This window comes from Schistocerca cancellata, chromosome 5 (genome assembly GCF_023864275.1).
Source record: "Schistocerca cancellata isolate TAMUIC-IGC-003103 chromosome 5, iqSchCanc2.1, whole genome shotgun sequence".
NCBI classification, from domain to species: Eukaryota; Metazoa; Arthropoda; class Insecta; order Orthoptera; family Acrididae; genus Schistocerca; species Schistocerca cancellata.
In genome coordinates this window covers 602,899,635-602,922,949 of record NC_064630.1, presented here as the reverse complement: position 1 = coordinate 602,922,949, position 23,315 = coordinate 602,899,635, and positions in this window count along the sequence as shown.

The following is a 23,315-nucleotide window of genomic DNA, read 5'->3' as shown; positions in this document are numbered from 1 at the left end:
ATTTAAATGTGTTTTAAGTATATTGATCGTATTATAGGCCTTTTTCACATCTGTTTTTCGTACTTTGTCGCATTTATTGGAGGGCTCCATGTTAGCAGCTTTTGACAGAATTTGTATTCAACTTTATTACGTTTTGTCACGGACTGTTTACGTAATTCTGCTTTGAACCTTGTCGGTTCCTGCCACTGAGTATATTTTGTAATATTACTGATCAGTCGTGTCAAAAGATGATGACATGGAGTTCTTCATTACATTCGAGAAATGGATGCGAACAAAAATAAACTTAAATCTAGCAGTTCGCACACAGACTCGTAGACAAGTACAAATGTACAATTGTTGACAGAACAGCATGGGACGAAACCATTTTCTGTTTTGTATCAAACAAAAACAAATATGAAATCGTTTACCGCTCCCTTTATTACGGATGTAAGTAGAAATCAATCAGAAAGCAAGCAACATATTGACAATGCAATTCAAAGAATTCAACACACACAGAAAGTCTTTTATCACGAACACAGTACAGTGAAACCAGCTTCTGTGTGATGTCATGTTAGGTGAATGTTAGGTTCTGACATGTGCTAAAGTGCACTTATTTCAACTTGATAATTGCCACGGTCAAAATTTCGGTATTGCATTTCAAAAATAAATAATTTTACGATGTAATTTACAAAATTTTACATGGCTGTGAACCCTAGCTATGAAAAGTTAATCTTCATTGGAATCTCTCGAATACATTCCTTTGCAATATCACAAGGATCTTCAGATTTCAGGGCATGCACATTTCTAGTAGACTACAAGGGCCACCCATAAAGAATAAATGACAAATAGTCTCAAAATATGCTATTTTAAATTAAAAATCGGGATTTTCGCGACATGTTTTCTCGTATTCAAAGTTCCCTGCCAGGCGACCTGGAGCGCTGTTGTCGTTCTATCTTTCCTTATCGCGACATGTGCCTTGCAGGTCTTACCTTTGGTGTTCTATGGTTTTGTGTGCGACAGAAGGTCAGCCATCACTTGGAGCTAGTGCTGGTGAAGACTATGGGCGGCTGTTCGCTGACAACACACTGAGAGTGACGGCGAACTCACTGAGAGGACTATGTATAATGATATTTTGGTTCCAAAGTCCAGTGATATTTTGGTTCCAAAATGAGTGGTTCATGAGTCTTGTGTCGGACAGTGGATTGGTGGAATCCTGAAGCCAGTGCCTGGGTAGAGGATGGGCGGCTGCTGGCCGACAACAAAACGTTGTTCCAGAACTTCTGCTGCGAACAGTGGAACAGCCAGAGCTGGGAGCTGGGACCGTGGTCGGCTGCTGGCTGAAACCAAACGGATAGCGGCGCCTAGTGCGCTGAGAACGAGCCGTGTGGTATTCTCTTGGACCCAAGAAGTCTGCATGACATTTCTGAGCAGCAGCAGACCACTTGCAGCGTGCTGCTTTCGAGGTGAGTTCCTGTAGGTGGCTGACAATACGCTAAAGGTCCCAAAGGCGAAGAGGACACGCCATCTGGCATGATCGTGGCATCCTTGAAGTCTGCTCTTAGATGTGAGGCACTGGAGCGCGTGATACCCCTTGGTGGAGGAAAGTTTCTTGTCTGCACAAACTCTCTTAGTACTCTGTATGCTATTCAGCAAATGTTCCCAGCAGATACGACATTATCGAGCACCTGAACAGGCGGAAGAAAGAAGTAGCATTCTCCTGCGTCCTTGGACACATGGGAGTCGAGAAGCGTAAGGAAACTAAAAGAGCAGCGAAAGAAGCGTGCGAGGAAAGTACCAAAGTTCACCTTCTCCCTACAGGCGATCGTGTCTTGGATGGAAAAGAGAGTGTTGGCATAGTAAGAAATACAGCGGATGGAAGTGGCCTACACCAAGCCGTGGACGATCGAACTAACTCTTCGATCACGGAGCTATTCCTTTCGATCTGTGAGTACGGAGGAAATGGTCCTCACACGCCTTCGTATCGGATACTGCCCAATGACGCATGCTTATGTCCTGCGGTATGAGGATCCTCCGGAATGCAGTATTTGTGGCGTTCCATTCACGGTGTACCGTATTTCAACACCGTGTGTTTCGTATGCTCATGGGACGGAAGCCTCTGGTCTACCGAGGGACTTGCCCCTAAGGCGAATACTCCTACTCAGTTTAACTGGACGAAGGTATTAATGTGTTTTAGTGTGACAGATTCATCCCATTAGCTTCGCGATGCACCAGCCGTCTGAATGACAACTACTGTTTTATAAATACTATTAACGTATTGTATTGTGTGTTTATATGTGTGTGTGTGTGTGTTTGTGTGTATGTGTGTGTGTGTGTGTGTGTGTGTGTGTGTGTGAGAGAGAGAGAGAGAGAGAGAGAGAGAGGGTGCATTTGTGTGTAAGATGAATCCGATGCTTACACAATGTAAAATGTGATGTACATAAGTTGATGTACTTGAAAATAACAAAAAGTTTAAATTAGTAATCGAGCAAATTAATATAGAGCCTGCAGTGGACCATGTTTCATCTGTAAAATATTTAGAGTCTGCGGAACCACACGGAAATTAAATTTTATTATTTAACTGTTTCATCTCGCGTGGGAGGTTCAAATGGTTCAAATGGCTCTGAGCACTATGGGACTCAACTGCTGTGGACATAAGTCCCCTAGAACTTAGAATTACTTAAACCTAACTAACCTAAGGACATCACACACATCCATGCCCGAGACAGGATTCGAACCTGCGACCGTAGCGGTCGTGCGGTTCCAGACTGTAGCGCCTTTAACCGCGCGGCCACTCCGGCCGGCGCGCGTGGGAGGTATTTTGAGGACATCAGACTGGAGCCCAAATTTCTGTGGATTCTGTGATCTAGAATTATTATTTTTGGCTTAGCCATGTTGGTATTATTAGATAGACCGTTTTACTCATAAACTTTCTTCGTTTAATAGTAGATTTCAATTACTGTGTGTAGGCAGTGATTAGGCCTAGAGCAATTTAATTCTGCTGTTAGATGTATCACTAGTATTGGCGGTTCACTCATGATAATTTGTTCTATTCATTGCGTGCTGTGATTTCTGTTTCGCATAGAACAACACCGACTTTTGTTACTCACAAAAATTGTTCTAATTATTGTGAATTTATTTGGCAAGCATTTATATGCTGTTCTTGAACCGTAGTCTTTTCTCTGACTAAGGCTTGTACTATACTTTATGGATTTTCTATTAAGTTTCTATCATTTCTGCGCAATTTTAAAAGGCGATTTTGTCATTTGTTTGGTACTGTGTTGGTGATTTGTTAATAGACTGAGATTCTGATACGAAACGCATAGTTCCCCACAGCTCACTTCCACTCCTCAGCCTCAGTTGCTACTAAATACGTCCTACTAAGAAAGAGAAACAAAAAAGTTTGTGTGAATGTATATCCGTAAAATCACGGTGAGTCAGCAAATACTGGTACGGTACGTGGTAATAATTTCTGGAATGTTACGGAAGATTTTTGAAAAGAGCGGCTCTGGAATGCAATGCAAGCATTCACACGTCGCGTCGTTGATGGTTTCCGTCTTTCGAATGTTTCAGTCTGTAGACGAACAGCGTTACACGTTGTTCAACGGTCTGCTATTCGCTATTGATCCAATACATACTTTTCTGAAGCCACAGAAGCAAACTTCAAGGGAGTTTTAGTCTGGTGGTCGGGATGGTAGACGCAGTGGTAATGGTCGGAAAGGGCAGAATGGTACTATGAGTTGGATGAGCCTGTCTGTGAGAGTAAGTGGCTCGGTAAATCTGTGCAGACACTCGACCGTTTACATGTGCTTTACCATAGACGAAAACCACCTCGCCTTGATCCCAGAACACAGCATGTTGTTATCAATGGAGAGACGTCTACAAACGTTAAAGTAACCTCTGGCGTGCCACAGGGGAGTGTTATGGGACCATTGCTATTCACAATATATATAAATGACCTAGTAGATAGTGTCGGAAGTTCCATGCGGCTTTTCGCGGATGATGCTGTAATATACAGAGAAGTTGCAGCATTAGAAAATTGTAGCGAAATGCAGGAAGATCTGCAGCGGATAGGCACTTGGTGCAGGGAGTGGCAACTGAGCCTTAACATAGACAAATGTAATGTATTGCGAATACATAGAAGAGGGATCCTTTATTGTATGATTATATGATAGTGGAACATACACTGGTAGCAGTTACTTCTGTAAAATATCTGGGAGTATGCGTTCGGAACGATTTGAAGTGGAATGATCATATAAAATTAATTGTAGGTAAGGCGGGTACCAGGTTGAGATTCATTGGGAGAGTCCTTAGAAAATGTAGTCCATCAACAAAGGAGGTGGCTTACAAAACACTCGTTCGACCTATACTTGAGTATTGCTCATCAGTGTGGGATCCCTACCAGATCGGGTTGACGGAGGAGATAGAGAAGATCCAAAGAAGAGCGGCGCGATTCGTTACAGGGTTATTTGGTAACCGTGATAGCGTTACGGAGATGTTTAACAAACTCAAGTGGCAGACTCTGCAAGAGAGGCGCTCTGCATCGCGGTGTAGCTTGCTCGTCAGGTTTCGAGAGGGTGCGTTTCTGGATGAGGTATCGAATTTATTGCTTCCCCCTACTTATACCTCCCGAGGAGATCACGAATGAAAAATTAGAGAGATTAGAGCGCGCACGGAGGCTTTCAGACAGTCGTTCTTCCCGCGAACCATACGCGACTGGAACAGGAAAGGGAGGTAATGACAGTGGCACGTTAAGTGCCCTCCGCCACACACCGTTGGGTGGTTTGCGGAGTATAAATGTAGATGTAGATGTAGAATGAATAGATATTCGTATTCCGACGTAACTGAAATCATACAACTTGAAACAAAGAAATTTGCGTGGATCATTAAGTGCCATCTACGTTGGTAAACATACATTCATTAAGCACCAAGTATATAGTTATCTTAGCCGGCCGTTGTGGCCGTGCGGTTGTGGTCGCTTCAGTCTGGAACCGCGTGACTGCTACGGTCGCAGGTTCGAATCCTGCCTCGGGCATGGTTGTGTGTGATGTCCTTGGGTTAGTTAGGTTTAAGTAGTTATAAGTCTAGGGGACTGATAACCTCTGATATTAAGTCCCATAGTGCTTACAAGGGAACCTCCCCATCGCACCCCTCTCAGATTTAGTTATAAGTTGGCACAGTGGATAGGCCTTGAAAAACTGAACGCACATAAAACGAGAAAACAGGAAGAAGTTGTGTGGAACTATGAAAAAAATAAACAAAATATACAAACTGAGTAGTTCATGCGCAAGATAGGCAACATGGACTACTCAGTTTGTATATTTTGCTTATTTTTTTCATAGTTCCACACAACATCTTCCTGTTTTCTCGTTTGATGTGTATTCAGTTTTTCAAGGCCTTTTCACTGTGCCAACTTATAACTAAATCTGAGGAGGGTACGATGGGGAGGTTCCCTTGTTAGAGCCATTTGAACCATTTGAATTTACCGTCAGTTACTGCGAACTGTGACCTTTCAGTCAGAAAATCACGAATCCAGTTACACAACTGAGACGGTAGTCCATAGGCACGCAATTTTATTAGAAGGCGTTTGTGATGTACGGCTTCAAGTGGAAGTATAAAAAAATGGAATCAATATGATATCCCCTGTCAATAGCAATCATTACTTGAGAATAAATGGCTGGATGTGTTCCACAAGAACGATATTTTGTGAATCAGTGTTGGCTGTTTATCAGTGAATCGTTTTCTTCACGATACCTTAGAGTGTTCAAATACAGTTACTTCTATATGTTACAAAGTTCAAATACCTCTAGGTCTATATGTTAAAATATCCTACTGCAAATCGACGTTAGAGATGTGGCTCTGTACTACAGCGGATTACTCCTATTTCCGTTCTTGGGCATCAACGTGACTTGTGTAACTTTCCAGTCTTCAGGTACGCATCTTTCAATAAGCGATCGGTTGTACATGATTGTTAAATATGGAGCTATTGCATCAGCATACTTTGAGGGGAACCTGGCTGGTATGCAAACAGGACCGCAGCCTTGCCTTTATTAAGTGATATAAGCTGCTTGGCTACTTGTAAGTTACTCATGTTGGCAGATGTTCTTGGTTCGAATTCTGGAATATTTGCTTTGTCTTCTTTGGTGAAAGAATTTCGGAAAACCATATTTAGTAATTCGTCTTTAGAGGCACTGTCGTCAGCAGTGTTACCATTGGTATCGCGGAGTGAAGGTACTAACTGTGTCTCGGTTATAGGCGCTACAGTCTGGAACCGCGTGACCGCTACGGTCGCAGGTTCGAATCCTGCCTCGGGCATGGATGTGTGTGATGTCCTTAGGTTAGTTAGGTTTAAGTAGTTCTAAGTTCTAGGGGACTGATGACCACAGCAGTTAAGTCCCATAGTGCTCAGAGCCATTTGAACCATTTTGAACTAACTGTGTAATTCCTGGTGTACTTTACATACGACCAGAATCTCTTTGGGTTTTCTGCCATATTTCGAGATAGAGTTTCGTTGTGGAAACCATTCACATCATTTCTGTGACGTCAGCGCTTTCTTTCGAACTTCTGTAATAGTTATCAGATCTTGAGGATTTTTAGTTTCTTTTAAATTTTGTGTGCTTTTCTCATTGCTATTGCCTCGGTATCCACACAAATCCTCTCAAAATATAAACTGTGGATGAAACGTGCACTCACGTTACCTAGCGTGTTTATGTTCGAATACAGAAATTATGGTCAAACAGATTACAGCTAAGAACACGAAGTGTAGAAAATAACTAATATTATACAGTTGTAGAACCACACTCTCAGTTATAATGTGTACCTTAGACTATAATACGAGGTAACAGAGATTATCGTGGCTTTTTCTTCACATTACATATGTCGTCGTTATAGGGAACGATGAACATTTTTTGTTTCGTTTCAAGGAGAGCAATGTTTGGTACATTATCTATCATGTAAAGCTAATTATTATTTCATGCGTAAATATGACAGGAGTATAAAGTAATCTTTATGCATCAGCTGAACTTCAGAAGAATTTATACAAATCAGTAAATCTGATGAAATTACCTAATATGCTAAGGTGTTTAATTATATAAAGTTTTTTATTATGTTGACAGATAATGGAAACTTCTTGACTCAGTTTAGATTACCAAAACTTCCTTCTATCGAGAGATCAATAAATAGAAAAGTCTGCTGTTTCGGTGTAAGTGTATTCCTGCACCTAACAAACCATCGGTACAATGTCGAAGTTTTACGCACGCAGCCGAAAACGCAGATGACTTTTCGGGTAGCACGATCTTCCTTTCATACCGTAGGGCGGAGGTTGCTTGTATGTTTTCAGGTCTTGATTAAAGTGTACATCAATCACAAAACTACTCTTTGATCTCATGCAGGTTTTAGTTACAAATATTATGGTTGCCAGTTGTCAAGATTAACTATTATCAGTTTTAGTTTCAGCAAGATGTTGTTCTACACTGTTTTCTATTCCATTTTGCCACGAGATGATTTTAAAGATTTTGTATCTGTAGTTCAGAAAAATTCCCATTTTTATAATGAAAACAAAAGGTCGACAGAAGATGAAACTACTGAAATTAAATATGTCTGATTAGTAAAGAAACTAAGAAGGGGGGTTTAGGTAATAACTGATGTTTTAGTTCTGAAAAACATAAACGTATAGACAAGCTGCTTACGAACACAGCACTACAGTCTGTTTCAGTTCTACATTCCCGAATAACACGGTTACGCTGAAATTCTTTTAGTGACCATTCTCGAGTCACATGGTATCACAATCGGATTCGACTCGTTAAAAAGCCAGTAAGATGATTAATTACGTGCATCTACGTGAGTGTGGCATGTCTTACGTGGACCAGATTATTAGTGCAATCGAGGAGATACGCAAAGAACATCAGTTACGTACGTGACTGAAGCAACTAAACAAATCAGCTGTAGCCGAGTACACGAAAGTAATCAAGAACTTCAATATATTAAGACGTGTATCTTTGTGCAGACATGAAGAGTCTGGTACAGTTTAATTAAGAAGTACAACCAAACAAGGCGAGAAGCGACTAAGTGAAATTTGTTTTACGGTTATAGCCACGGAAAATCCGAACAATCCCGTACTCTCCGCTGCAGAGTGAAAATCTCATTCTGGAAAAATCCCGTACTGAAAGGAGCTTCAAAATCAAACGTTGTCTGATTTCTGAGCTCCCACTTTTAGAACACTACCTTCACCAGGATTCACTAAATTGTTCTATCCGGGATTTATATCGCCAGGTTTCTTTCTGTTCTAGCAGTGACACCTATTGCAGGATATGGTTTTTTCCACTCACGGACGGTCTTCGTTGCAGCGTCATCAGAAGTAAAGATCTTGCATCCTGCGTTCAGCACTGGCAGTAGGGAGGACCAGTGTTGTCAACTCTCAAGAAAGATATTACCTCTGCTATTAACCTTGGCCCCAATCCAAAAGCAACTGAGTGAAATACAATTGCCAGAAAAGGGTTTTTTAAGGAGTGTTAAAGGAAGTAAGAGAATAGACGGGATAGAAAATGAAGAATCAAATATATAATCAGCACATAACAGAAAGCACTAGACCAATCACTTAGAATGAATGTCTAACGCAAGAAGTGAGCAAGAGGATCGAAATAAAGACAGTCGAAAAACCTAATAAACAGGGACGGTAGTTTCAGTTTAACGAAGGCTTGGCATGTCAAGCCGCACACAGGTTATTAAGACCTCGAAAGCCATCAACCATCAGAGCTGGGAAACGATGAGAGAATGTGCGTTTCAAGGAATATCAGCGCGGGCTCTGAAAAACAAGAGAGCACTGAAGAGCGTAGTGGAAGTCGGGACATCCTTGTTGGAGTCGTGACAGCGAATGCACTGACAGCACAATTTGGAGCAGAATATTGTGCGTATTATGGAAACAAAAACTCGACTGAACAACCAGAAGAGCGTTATTAATAAATCATGCCGAGAAAACTTGATTGATCGCAACCTGTCGTCAGAAGTTATTAATGCGTTCTAGTAAAATACAGTATTTTGACAAGGGTCTACGTCACGTTTCAAATCACCTGAGGATGCTATTGGAGTGCCCCGAGGGTGTGAAGTATAAGAAAAGAATTTTGTTTCCTACGTGGTCACTGTTTGCCTAATCCAGCCTGTGTACCGCTTAGTGCAAAATATGATTAGTAATCTCATTGCTGAGTGCCATGGACCACAAACCGAAGTACTAAAGTTGAGTCAACACAGTGTCTCTAGCACTGTCTACAGAAACAAGTTTTCATTCTGTTGTTTCCTTATCAGTATATTGTTTAAGCGTTTGGATGTATTCTGTGTGCAATGATCGCGCAGGTATTTTGCAGGAGAGACGGAGCTGTCTGCAGTGTTTGCCAAGTCCCCGCGTACGTCAGTATCAACATACGCCGCCGCCAACATCAGAGGCCGTATGACGGATTAGGCAGTCGCCAGAGCCGTTTCCTGCCGGCCACGTTCCCCAGACGTGTGTACAGAGCGCCTGCCCGCCGTGTTTACCCGTGCGTCGCGACGCAGCGACAGGCGACACGGACGCTGGCAGCCGTCCGTCGTCGACGAGCCGCGTCGTCATCGCCGCCGCCTCCGCCGCCGCCGCCGTCGCCGCCGCCGCTGAAATAGACGCCCGACGCGTGGCGTCTCACTCAGGAGGAGGTGATGGCTCAACGGCTGCAGTGCGCCGCGTCTCCAGCGGTACACCGACTCCATGTGACTACCAGGGCGCACTGCATATGCGAGAGTCGTTTCATATACACTGAAGAGCCAAAGGAACTGGTACACCTGCCTAACATCGCGTAGGGCCCCCACGAACACGCAGAAGTGACGCAACACAACCTGGAATGCACTCGGGGAATGTCTGATGTAGTGCTGGAGGGAACTGATAGATTAAATCCTACAGGGTTTACCATAAATCCGTAAGAGTAGAGGGGGTGGAGATCTCTTCTGAACAGCACGTTGCAAGGCATCCCAGATATTTTCTATAATTTTCGTGTCTTGGGAGTTTGGTAGCCAGCGAAAGTGTAAAAACTCAGACTAGTGCTCCTGGTGCCACTCTGTAGCAATTCTGGGCATGTGAGGTGTCGTATTGCCTCCTGGAATGCACAAGAGGAATGAATAGGTGCAAGTGATCAAACAGGATGCTTACGTAGGTGTCACCTGCCAGAGACATCTCTAGACGTATCAGGAGTCGCATATCACTAACTCTGCAGACGCCCCGTACTATTATAGAGCCTACACCAGCTTGAACAGTCTCCTGCTGACATGCAGGGCCCTTGGATTCATGAGATTTTCTCTTACTCCTACACGCCCATCTGCCCATCCGTCCAATTTGAACGAGATTCGTCCGACCAGGTAACGTATTTCCAGTCATCAACAGTTCAGTGGCGATGCTAATGGCCCCAGGCGAGGTATAAAGCTTTGTCTCCTGCAGTCATCAAGGGTACACGAGTGAGCATTCGGCTCTGAAAGGCCATATCGATGTTGTTTCGTGTAATAGTTCGCACGCTGACACTTGTTGATGACCCAGCATTGAAATCTGCACCATTTTGCTGAACGATTCTCCTCATTCGTCGTTGGTCCTGTTGTAAGTAGACTGTATAGGTTTTCTTATTGGTAAAGCCACGTAGCGCTCTGTATAAAATCACTGGCTGTGCTGTGTGCAGTCTGTGGCTAGTTTGCATTGTTGTCTGCCGTTGTACTGTTGGGCAGTTGGCTGTTAACAGCGCGTAGCGTTGCGCAGTTGGAGGTGAGCCGCCAGCAGTGGTGGATGTGGGGAGAGAAATGGCGGAGTTGTGAAATTTGTAAGACTGGATGTCATGAACTGCTATATATATTATGACTATTAAGGTAAATACACTGTTTGTTCTCTATTAAAATCTTTCATTTGCTAACTATCCCTAGTTATCCCTTCCGTAGTTTGAATCTGTTATTTAGCTGGCAGTAGTGGCGCTCGCTGTATTGCAGTAGTTCGAGTAACGAAGATTTTTGTGAGGTAAGTGATTTGTGAAACGTATAGGTTAATTTACTGAAAGTCGGATTGCGTTGCGCAAAAAAATATTGTATGTCAGTTTAAGCACAGTCATGTATAATTTTTCTAAGGGGACGTTTCTCTGTTCTTCAGTGATGTCAGAGATTTGATGTTTTACCGGATTCCTAATATTCACGGCACACTCGTGAAATGGTCGTACGGGAAAGTCTCCACTTCATCGCTACCCCGGATATGCTGTGTCCCAATGCTCGTGCACCAACGATAACATCACGTTCAAACTCACTTAAATCTTGATAACCTGCCATTGTAGCAGCAGTAACCGATCTAACAACTGCTCCAGACACTTGTTGTGTTATACAGGCGTTGCCGGCTGCAGTGCCGTATTCTGCCTGTTTACATACCTCCGTATTTGAATACGCCTGCCTATACCAGTTTCCTTGGCGCTTCAGTGCACTGTACCCGGGTTGGCAGCACTACGGAGTGAATGAGGCGTCGATATTGTTGATTATATCAGCTGTAGGATGTGAGGTCATCGTCGTTGTATCTCAGTCGATACGAGAACAAACAGAACCTCTCTGAGTTGTGACAACCTGGGGTTAAGCATCTCGGGGCACAGTAAATAGTATCAAGAGCACGCGTCAGAGTAGCATTAGTTGCAATGGAATATACAGATCCAAGCAGTCTCTATAGTCGTCCATAATTGCGGTAGCGTTGTCAGTGCAGGATTTTGAGCACGACCAGGCGTTTCGATTGTGTCCCATAAGTGTTTGATGCGTGGTCAAATCACTCGGTCGAATTTTCCAGAATGTTCTCCAAATCAATCGCGAACGATTGTGGCCGGGGGATTTGGTGCGTTGTCATCCATAAACATTCCTTCATTCTTTGGGAACATGAATGGCTGCAAGTTGTCTACAAGAAGGCGAACATAGCATCACGCAGCCAGTGAACGAGTCAGTTGATCACAGGACCCATTTCATTCCATGCAAATATAGCCCACACTGTCCGCAGCTCGTGGTCGTGCGTTAGCGTTCTCGCTTCCCACGCCCGGGTTCCCGGGTTCGATTCCCGGCTGGGTCAGGGATTTACTCTGCCTCGTGATGACTGGGTGTTGTGTGCTGTCCTTAGGTTAGTTAGGTTTAAGCAGTTCTAAGTTCTAGGGGACTGATGACCATAGATGTTAAGTCCCATAGTGCTCAGAGCCATTTATAGCCCACACTATTATGGAGCCACCACCAGCTTGCACAGTCGCTTTCTGACAAGTTAGACCTATGACTTCGTGGGGTCTGCGCCACACTCGAACCTTACCATCAGCTCTTACGAACTGAAATCCTAACTCATTTGACCAGGCCACGGTCTTCCAGTCGTCTAGGATCCAAACGATGTGGTCACGCGCCCAGGAGAGGTGCTGTACTCGGTGTCATGCTGTTGACACTGCCATTCGGACCGATAATCTGTTACCATAGCACATGAACGCCAAATTTCGCAGCACGGCCGTAACAGATACATTCGTCGTAGATCCCGCCTGATTTCTGCGGTTATTTCACTCTGTGTTGCTTGTCTGTTAGCACTGACAACTCCACGCAAACACTGCTGCTCTCGGTCATTAAGTGAAGGCTGTCGAGTACTCCGTTACTCGTGGTGGAAGGTAATGCGTGAAATTTGGTAGTCTCGGCACATTCCTGACACTGCTGATCTCGGAATACTGAGTTCCGTAACGATTTCCGAAATGGAATGTCCCGTCTGTCTAGCTCCAATTACCATCCCGCGTTAAGAGCTGTTAATTCCCTTCGTGCGGGCATAATCACGTAGGAAACATTTCCACATTAATCATTCCAGTACAAATGACGCCTCCGCCAATGCTGTACCCTTTTATACCTTGTGTATTCGATACACCTCTGCCATACACCTCACAGAGGTTTGCAAACTATGTATGTAAATGTAGATGTAGATAGCTGTAACAGAGATTGTTGCCTCCTGCTTCCTGCGCTTAGGGATGGAAGGCACCGTGATATAAATCGAGGTTATCTCCAGCAAACGCAGTAGGACATTTCGAAGAAAGTATGTCCGGAGATCCCACGTAACTGCTCGCACTACCGCAGTAAAGCCAGCTCGACCGCCTCGCTGAGCTACGAGTGGCTGTAAAGAGCGGGGCATATTCCACCTACCATATAACGAGACTCACGAGCAGCGTCTAGTATTAATTCGGACGGGTTACTGAGCGTAAAAGAATTTTTAGTCTCCAGTAAAGTGCAGTTTACGGCTGGAAATTTATACAGTCTTCGATTATTGCTTCGTTTCTCATTCCGGACGCCTGCTTCGTATTACTCTGCAGATCGCCTTGTAACTATGTCCCTCTCTTTGACTGCAGTGGTGGGTTTTACTGGAAAGCAAAAATAGTCAGCCAAGCAAGAAAAGTCTGCTGCTTTATTTCATTTCAGAAGTTTACAACCCCAATAAAGTAAACCTTCTCCGCGAGTAGATTACTAACTCCTAGCATTCAGAATTAGAGCGCTTGAACCCACAACACATTACTGCTTTATTAAATCACATTCTCGGACAGCCAGTTTTTTAAAGAAAAGGTTAAACTTCTTTTATCTAGTTGCTAAGCGTATGTCATTAAAATAGACATGCATTTGGCACTAAACGAAAACATTTAAAGTTTTATGACTCATAGTTAGAACAGTACAAGGAGTATTGACAAAATCAGTGACTAATAATGTGAGGAATATGGATGGAATGACTACAAAAGTAAATACTCTATTGCAGATGACAATACTGTATACGAAGAATTCCTTCATCAGTTATACTTTTTAATACGATATTGTAACGCCATCCCGCATTGACGTATTTTTTCCATTTCCTGCATATGCTTCCGAACAAGACAACAAACTCGCTAGTGGACCCCGATGGGCTTTTCAGCCACTTAATCAGAATGGGTTTTCGTTGTCACAGAACGATGGCCTGTTCAAGAAATGTGTGCTTGTTGAGATGTAAGGGTATCAGTTGATTGCGGGTGACTTCCAAGAGTATATATAGAGTGTGGTGTCATGCCTTTGTTACATGGGTAAGTAACACTGCGGAGACGGTTTAAGTTAAATCGACAGTCGTATGTCAACGATCTCAGCTACAGAGGTGGGTAACAATCGCTAAAACTAATCGTTTCAGCACCAAAATAAAAATTCGACGGAATGACGAAAATACACGTATCAAAAAAAAGTTTTGCATCGCCTCGGTTACGAGAGTTCCGGAACCTGTACAGAAAATTGGAATAGAGATCAACATATACATCATTTCCACCCTTTTTATGACTCATTAAACCACACTTTCCATATTGTACCATAATACAGCGAGACCTTCAGAGGTGGTGGTCCAGATTGCTGTACACACCGGTACCTCTAATACCCAGTAGCACGTCCTCTTGCATCGATGAATGCCTGTATTCGTCGTAGCATACTGTTCACAAGTTCATCAAGGCACTGTTGGCCCAGATTGTCCCACTCCTCAACGGAAATTCGGTGTAGATCCCTCAGAGTGGTTGGTGGGTGACGTCGTCCATAAACAGCCACTTTAAATGTATCCCGGGCACGTTTTATTGGGTTAAAAAAAATGGTTCAAATAGCTCTGAGCACTATGGGACTTAACAGCTGTGGTCATCAGTCCCCTAGAACTTAGAACTACTTAAACCTAACTAACCTAAGGACATCACACACAGCCATGCCCGAGGCAGGATTCGAACCTGCGACCGTAGCAGTCGCGCGGTTCCGGACTGCGCGCCTAGAACCGCGAGACCACCGCGGCCGGCTTTATTGGGTTCATGTAGGTCAGGCACATACATGGAGTTGATAACCAGGTTGCCGACCCTTTCAGCCGTGTGTTTAATCACGAGCAAGAAGAGCTACAGGGTCACGATCAGTTACTTGTAGTAAGTGTTCTTGGCGAAATCCCGGCTCATGGACTGTGCGGCTGGTCCCGGCGGAGGTTCGAGTCCTCCCTCGGGCATGGGTGTGTGTGTTTGTCCTTAGGATGATTTAGGTTAAGTAGTGTGTAAAATGCCGGCGTTGTTTGTTGACGTTGTTAGTAAACAACAAGAATATCCTAGTTGGGGTCCAATTAGGGCGGCCCTTCTCTCTGGTAAGCACATACCGCGACACAGTTTTTATCCTATGTAAGGAAGTTGGTAAGACTGGCTAGTACAAAATTTGTCTTACTCAGATGTTGGTGAACCCCGTTTTCCAGTATTTTCATAACTCTTTAATGGGGGAGGGGGGGCATTTGGGGGTGGCTAAGACTCTGGGGAAGATTAGTCGCCGGCCGGAGTGGCCGAGTGGTTCTAGGCGCTACAGTCTGGCAGTCTGGAACCGCGCGACCGCTACAGTTCCAGGTTCGAATCCTGCCTCTAGCATGGATGTGTGTGATGTCCTTAGGTTAGTTAGGTTTAAGTAGTTCCAAGTTCCAGGGGACTGATGACCACAGCAGTTAAGTCCCATAGTGCTCAGAGCCTTTTGAACCAAGATTAGTCAGCAACTTACTTGGCCTTCCATGGGGCGTCAAGTAAGGAGGCTTGTCAGTCGCTATGATTTGTGTAAGATGGGGAAACCTAATGATGGCAGACGTATGGGATTTTTACAGTCAGAGATGGAACAGAACCCTATGGATAACTTTTTTATTGATTATGTCGGTCCCATTCCTCGCACGTCATGGCAGTAAATGAATTTTCGTCGTTGCCGACGTTGTTAGTCGGTTTGTGTGGCTTTTTCCCAGTCGCGGAATCACAGCTAGCCACACTAACATCTTACTAAATATTTAGTGTCTTCGGCCCTCCCAAGACTGTGGTTAGCAATAATGCATCGGCTTTTACATACCGCCATTTCAAGCGTTTTTTTTTTTTTTTGGATGATGTTCGTCACGTGAAAACAACTCCTTATGACCCTCCACCCTCCTTTGCCGAACGTTTTAACCGTAAATTGAAGGCGGCCTTGATCAACTGTCATACTCGTTCCCCATCTAAATGAGAACAGTCTCGACCGTGGCTTAATTTTGCCTTCGATTCTGCTCGTCATGAACCATCTGGGATGACCCCTGCCTCCTTGATATTGGCATATCCGATCAGTTGCCCTTTTAGTAGCTTCTGGCGTATCAATGACCTCCTGCCACTCTCAGCTTATTAAATCCAGTTGGCATAAGGGTAGGGTTAATATTCGGCAGGCGCATCAGAGGGAAAGGGCTCACTATAATAAAGCTATACGTCCCTTTCAAGGTACAGTAGGTGACACGATGCTTCTCAAGAACCTTAATCTGGTTCACCAATCGGGGTAAGCTCACCCCACGTTTCGCAGGTCCCTATATCATACGGGAGATAGCTAGCCCTGTCAATTTATTAACTAGACACCCAGATAGCGGGAAAGTAATCCGGGTGCATGTTAGTCAAGTTAAAACCGGCGGTAGTTGAGGATTTTCTCTTCCCTTCCCTTAAACGTGAGGAGTGGGGGGCGGTGTCTGTTTTGGAGGGGGAGGTAGAACCGTGTCATTTGCCACGGTTCCTGTTTTTCCCTTGGGTTACTCCTGTTTGGAGTTCCCGCGATTTCCTAGAGGGTGTTGCGGAGCCTTCAAAGAACGCTGCTAGCGCGCCCGCTGGGAGGAGGCGCTGTGTGTCGTGCCCAGGGTGGAGTAGGCAGCTGAGACGAGTGTTTGGCCCTGGACGACCGTTCTGCAGCGGGACGCTCGGTCCCTCTATGCTAAGTCTGGATGGGCCCAAAAACCCGGGGCGTGAGGACACAAGAGGCCGTAAACATGTGTACAACGTTTGGTTTCCGTTCATGGACTGGGGAAGCTATGAACTCCGTCTGCGGCTGCTAATAACCTCCGGAAGGTGGTGTCGTCACTGAAAGTAAGATTTTTCATCTAGCTAGTGCAATGGCCATCGTCTAGCGGGGCCAATCTCCCGCTGATGTGGGAGCTATTAATAACTGTGTGGCAACGTTTCTCTGCTTTGAGTTTGTGATCGGAACTTGCGTGTGTGTTACTGCTCTCTTATACGGCCGTGCATTTGAAAACCATACTGACTTAAGGCGTGCGTCGTAAAGAAACAAAAATAAAAGAAAAATTTTTTTGGCTGTGTACCTTCTGCAAACTGTTGTTTTCCCATGGACGGCGTAGGTCACTGTTTGGATAAACTCGTTGTAAAATGTTAAATAACCTTGTACTGTCTGGCGGAGAGATAGAGCCGATTAATTTTATGGATGTCTGAAATGCGAGATTATGTTAATGTTCGCCAATATCTGTTTTGTTTCAGTAAGTAGGCATATTTAACTTTAGTCGTTATTGTGTATATATTCTTGTGTTACGGAGTTTAGTCCCCGTGGCATTTAAGTGCTATATTTAATTGTATTTAAGGTAGTGCTAGAGTTTCTATTTGGTAATCCGCCTAGCCACGACTGATGTCGGTTGCTCGGTCTATCTGAAATGTTGGGCCTATTGGGTAGAGACCATTGCTGACTTGCTCTCCTCAGCTCAGAAGTCATGTATTGATACTACGGCCGTAGATCTGCTGGAATCTCATTTGCAGAAGTTATCAATTCTTGTGAGCACAAATAAAGCTACCTTTGCTTCTGTAATTTTCGTCCGCTGGCCAGCAACCTTTGGTTAATCATTAAGAATCGCCAACCTAGGAGCTCGTGTTAGACGAGTTCCCTTTCCAGGCCGCTCAATGTTCCAGGAGAATGAAATAAGACGTTAATTATCTACTCCACCGTTATGCCCAAGAAAGGCGAATTAGGGTAGTTCTGGATAACCTAAGCATTGTACACTATTAAGATAGTTCGAGACTTGGAGAAATTGCTATTTGGTAAAATTTAGCTTTGTGTGTCGGTAATCTGGCGTATTCCATGATCATGTTATAGAACTGAAAGATTTGGTTTTGGTAACTTAGCTGAGACGTGACTTAACTGTTTGCTATTGGTGTTAATTGCTTTAATTGAATCTTTAATTTGTGGTTATAATTCCTAATGAGTGATCGTCCTTAATGGTGTAACATTTAATGTACGTCTGATTGTCCCCTATGTCACCTACTGACTTCATGCAGAGACTGAAAAAGGGATCCTTGCTCAAGTTTGTGGGACTTAATTAACCGTTGATCTCTATTGTTTATTAACTTAAAAATGTTTCTTAAAAAGAACTAATTTTTATTCCTATTGTTTATTAAGTAATTCTTAAGTTATAAAGCAAATATGATGAGTGCAATTATTCTCTCACTGTTACACTTGCTTGTTCTGTGGTTTACACATGAGGGTGTGACAATAAATGCAAAATCTAAAGTGAAGCGTTGGGCCGAATTAATCCTTTCCCTTATCATTACCGTTAAGGATAACTGATTGTTTGTCGCTTGTTACTGAAACTGGTTGGGAGAATAGTTTGAATGACCCCGTAGAAAGAGTACGGTCCTTAACACAAGAAGTATGCATTTCTGACCATTGGATCTCTATCTCACAAGGAGAAGGCCTCAAACACGGCCAACCGATTCGGCTCAGATTTGCAGCTCGCTTCTGTACAACATAAACCGAAGGACTCTAAGATATTTTGGGTCAACACCCCCGCAATTTTGAGAAAATCACCCCTTAAGGTTAGGACGAGCAATCGACAGATTATTGCAAATAGAGCATTTTTCATCATCAGGTATGGGGTCCGCAAACGCAAACTTTTCCAGAAATCGAGGAAAGAAGCTTTTACAACTGCCCCTTCTGTACCCACATGGTAAACGCATCCCGCCAACAGCGCCGATAGCGCAACGGACAAGGTAAGTGGCTGGGAAACGGAGAACCCGTGTTTGAATCTCGAAGAAACCTATCGGATGTTATTCTTTTCGTTTGTATTTTTCCACATCTCAATTGATAGGGATAGAAGGGTAAATAAGGTAAGTAAATCAATAAGGAATGATAATAATAAAGTAGACAAACTAATTTCCCAAACGCCGTGAGTTAGTAAAGTATTAAACTTTTAAGCCTTGTCACATGAAAACAACTCCGAGTAAAAGAGCTGCGAATTCCTCACGAGGAATCACAGACAGCCAACCGTGCGACGCTTGTTTACAGAGAGACACGGACAGAATGCACGCGGGGAGGGAAGTCAATCGGAAAGAGTTGTTTTCCGTCATTAGGCTGCAGCGAACCTCGCGGATACATGTAGTGATATTTCCATCGTTAATGCGCTGAATGAAATACGTTTTGTGAACGAATACAGCGTTCTTCCGTATGTAACATATGACGAGTACTGTAAGTAGTTTGTAGTAAATAGCTCGTCTGTTTATGCCGTAGTAGCTAGTTATTGTTTGTTGTGTCATATCTTTCAGGTGCATAATCTGAATAATGGAGGATGTACACCCTTCAACTAGCGCTGTAATGTATGGTTGGGAGCCTGTCACAGACGATGGCAAGCAGGAAGTTACCGACGCTGTGTTTTGGTTTGTAAAAGTGTTGCAAGACAGATGCATTATCAATGCACTACCAGAAGCAGGCAGTTCTGTTTCTTGGCGTTCCGGATTGATAGAAGCGGCTACCGTCGAGCTATTTTTGGAGCTGACGAAAGAAATGACTTTTGTTGAAACTGAAGTACTATACCATGAAGAAGAAGCAGAAGGTGATTCACTGGAAGATATCCCGACTAGTGAATCGCACAATGGTCATAACACTTTGGAAATCTCCACGTCACTGGGAGCATGTGTTTCATCTGTTCTCGATGAGTGTTATGAACCGGTTACTAAACGATTGAACTATGGCGCTATACCCCTTGAAGTAAAAGTAAAGGTGGTAGCGCTAGCCAGGAATCATCCAAATTGGATCTTACAAACACTGCAAAAGAATGAAGCAATAAAAGCCCTGAAAAGGAAGAAGGACTTGAAATTGTGGGAAAGTGATATCATTAAAGGAGGGACAAGATACGACAAATACCAGGCTATAAATAAGTGGACATACGACCGATTTGTCGAATCTAGTTGTCGTAACGAGAATGTAGAAACGTGAATACTTCGAGAGTGGTCTGCAGGTGAAGCGCTTCAATATACGGCCAACAAGGATTTTACGTTTGCTGCATCATCATCTTGGGCAAGAAATTTCAAATCGGAGTATAAAATTCGTGAAAGGCACGTCACTAAATACGTCTCTCATAAGGAGGTATAAAGTATAGAAGATATACAGAAGGTGGCGGCTCTTTTCAACACGCAAACGGCGTCTCTTATGACCGGTTTTAGTCGTGATTACGTGATCAACACCGATCAAGCAGGACGATATCGCATAAGGGAGAAAAACGAATCCTTGCCGCAGTTGATAATAAAAACAAACTAACACATTCGTACACGGCGCAATATGCCATCGCAGCCTCTGGAAAATTGTTGCCTAAGGTTTTCCTGTGTTTACAAGAAACTAATGTTACATTTGGTCCTCGGGTTGTAGAAGAGGTTAATCGTTCAACCGACTCGGTGAAAAATGTTTACTTACCTGCTCCAAATCTGGGAAACTGACGAATGCGATTTACAGAACATTTCTTGAGAATGTTGAAACCATACGTTTCTGATAACAAATTTTGTCTAATATTGAATTCCTGGAGTGGACAAATTCATACTACAATATATGACACAATGTTTATAGATGCGAGGGTCAGCCGACGTGTGCAGTAAAAGTAATACCGCCAAACTGCGCACCTGTGTGCCAGCCGTGTGATGTTTATTTCTATCACCAGGTTAAAAACATTATTTCTAGGCTTCAGAATTGCAGTGTGCTTCTGGAAACCTAGCGGGAATTGCGCAACCGCACGGACGCAATAACTATTCACAGCATAAGCCATAACCAAATTTCAGCACCGATTTTTCAGGCAATGATATCGTACGCGTGGTAAGCATCAAATTTAATTCCCGAAAAAGACATACTTTTAAATGTAAACCAAGTTTTTTTTCCGCCGACTCTTGGGAAGGAACAGTGTAGCTGTCGAAAGATTGCATTCATTAGATGTTCTTGATACCGCGAGTATATTTGGTTCGAATGTTTATGTGACAAGTACCATCCATCTAGCTGTTCGAAGATAAGTAAGGACACGTAACAGTGACTGGAAGAGCGATTGTAAAGTGACATGGAGTAACATTTCAGTTGTTTACTATCTCAAGAAGTATGAGAAATTTATTTGCCTACGTTATTATTATCATTCCTTATTGATTTACTTACTTTATGAACCCTCCTATCCCTATCAATTGAGATATGGAAAAATACAAACGAAAAGAAGAACATCCGATAGGTTTCTTCGAAATTCAAACCCGGGTTCTCGGATTCCCAGACAGTTACCTTGGCCGTTGCGCTATCGGCGCTATCGACGAAAAGCGTTTACTATGTGGGTACAGAAGGGACAGCTGTAAAAGTTTCTTACATATATTTCTGGAAAAGTATGCGTTTTTGGACCCCATACCTGATGATGAAAAATGCTCTATTTACAATTATCTGTCGATCCCGCCAATTTTGAGTCGATTGATCTTCATAACTTTTTGGGGTGATTTTCTCAAAAACGCGGGGGTGTTGACCCAAAATATCTCAGATTCGAAACTTCCTGGCAGATTAAAACTGTGTGCCCGACCGAGACTCGAACTCGAACTGGTTCGCAGGAGAGCTTCTGTAAAGTTTGGAAGGTAGGAGACGAGATACTGGCAGAAGCAAAACTGTGAGACCGGGCGTGAGTCGTGCTTCGGTAGCTCAGATGGTAGAGCACTTGCCCGCGAAAGGCAAAGGTCCCGAGTTCGAGTCTCGGTCGGGCACACAGTTTTAATCCGCCAGGAAGTTTCATATCAGCGCACACTGCGCTGCAGAGTGAAAATATCATTCTCGAAACATCCCCCAGGCTGTGGCTAAGCCATGTCTCCGCAGTATCCTTTCTTTCAGGAGTGCTAGTTCTGCAAGGTTCGCAGGAGAGCTTCTGCAAAGTTTGGAAGGTAGGAGACGAGATACTGGCAGAAGCAAAACTGTGAGACCGGGCGTGAGTCGTGATCGGTAGTTCAGATGGTAGAGCACTTGCCCGCGAAAGGCAAAGGTCCCGAGTTCGAGTCTCGGTCGGCCACACACAGTTTTAATCTGCCAGGAAGTTTCATATAAGCGCACACTCCGCTGCAGAGTGAAAATATCATTCTGGAAATATCTTAGAGTCCTTCGTTTTAGGTTGTACACAAGCGACGTGCCAAATTTGAGCCGAACCGGTTGGCCGTGTCTGAGGCCTTCCCCTTGTCAGTATAATCGATTGTGAACCCACTATCATCTGTTTCTATTTGGCCCAAAACGTTTGAGACACCCCGTATAATTGGAATGTAGCATTATGTCGGCTACACATAAACGAAACAGAAAATTGAAATGCTGTGCTATAGTAGATGCATCGTTAGGGAACTAATGAAGGGATGTGACATCTATTTGGGCAGAACAGAATTCTATTTTACAACTTGTGTAAAATATTAGTTTTATATCAAACATCCTGAAGCATCAAGTAATAGTTAATTGCTAATATAAGGAAGTATGGAGGAGATTGGTGGGGAAGGGCGGGGCGGCAGTAGAAGGAAGTGTAGCGCGAGCAAGGCATGACAGCAGAACCGGATCTATGTTTCAACAACTACGAAAAGATGATGGTGATGATGATATTTGATTTGTGGGGCACTCAACTGCGCGATTATCAGCGCCCGTACAATTTCCCAATCTTTCCACAGTCCAATCTCACCACTTTCACAAACACCCAGTCCCCGAGCGGAGAAAATCCTCGACCCAGCCAGGAATCGAACCCAGGACCTAAGGAGACATGATGAGATCTACACAATGAAAACTAGCATGGAGAGATGCATCAGACCAGTCGTCGAATAGAAGATTACAAAAATCCTCCAGGTGCCTGTGGGACTCGGGCAATGAGACTTACGTAGAAACTTAATATATTTTATAAAAAGAAATGTACAATATGCATGCCACAGAAACTCGGAAACGAGTCCCTGTGTCATCAAGGAGGCTATATGGTGTGGTACCCCTCTATCCCCCATCCATGAAGAAGGTTCCGTTCTCACCTGAAGGACACGCTTTTGAAGATGCAAGAGCTGGGAAGTTTCGTCCTCTAGCAATTTCTAGAACATTCCAGAACATTCGAGAGTACTCGAGAACGTTCTAGAGTATTCGATAACATTCCAGAACATTGGAGAGCATTTCACAACACTCCAGAATGTTCCGGAAAGCTCTACAATGATCTGGGATGTTCTTGAATTTTCGGGAGTAATCTGGAGTATTCGGGAAGATTTCAGAATGTTCGGAAACATCCCAAATCATTG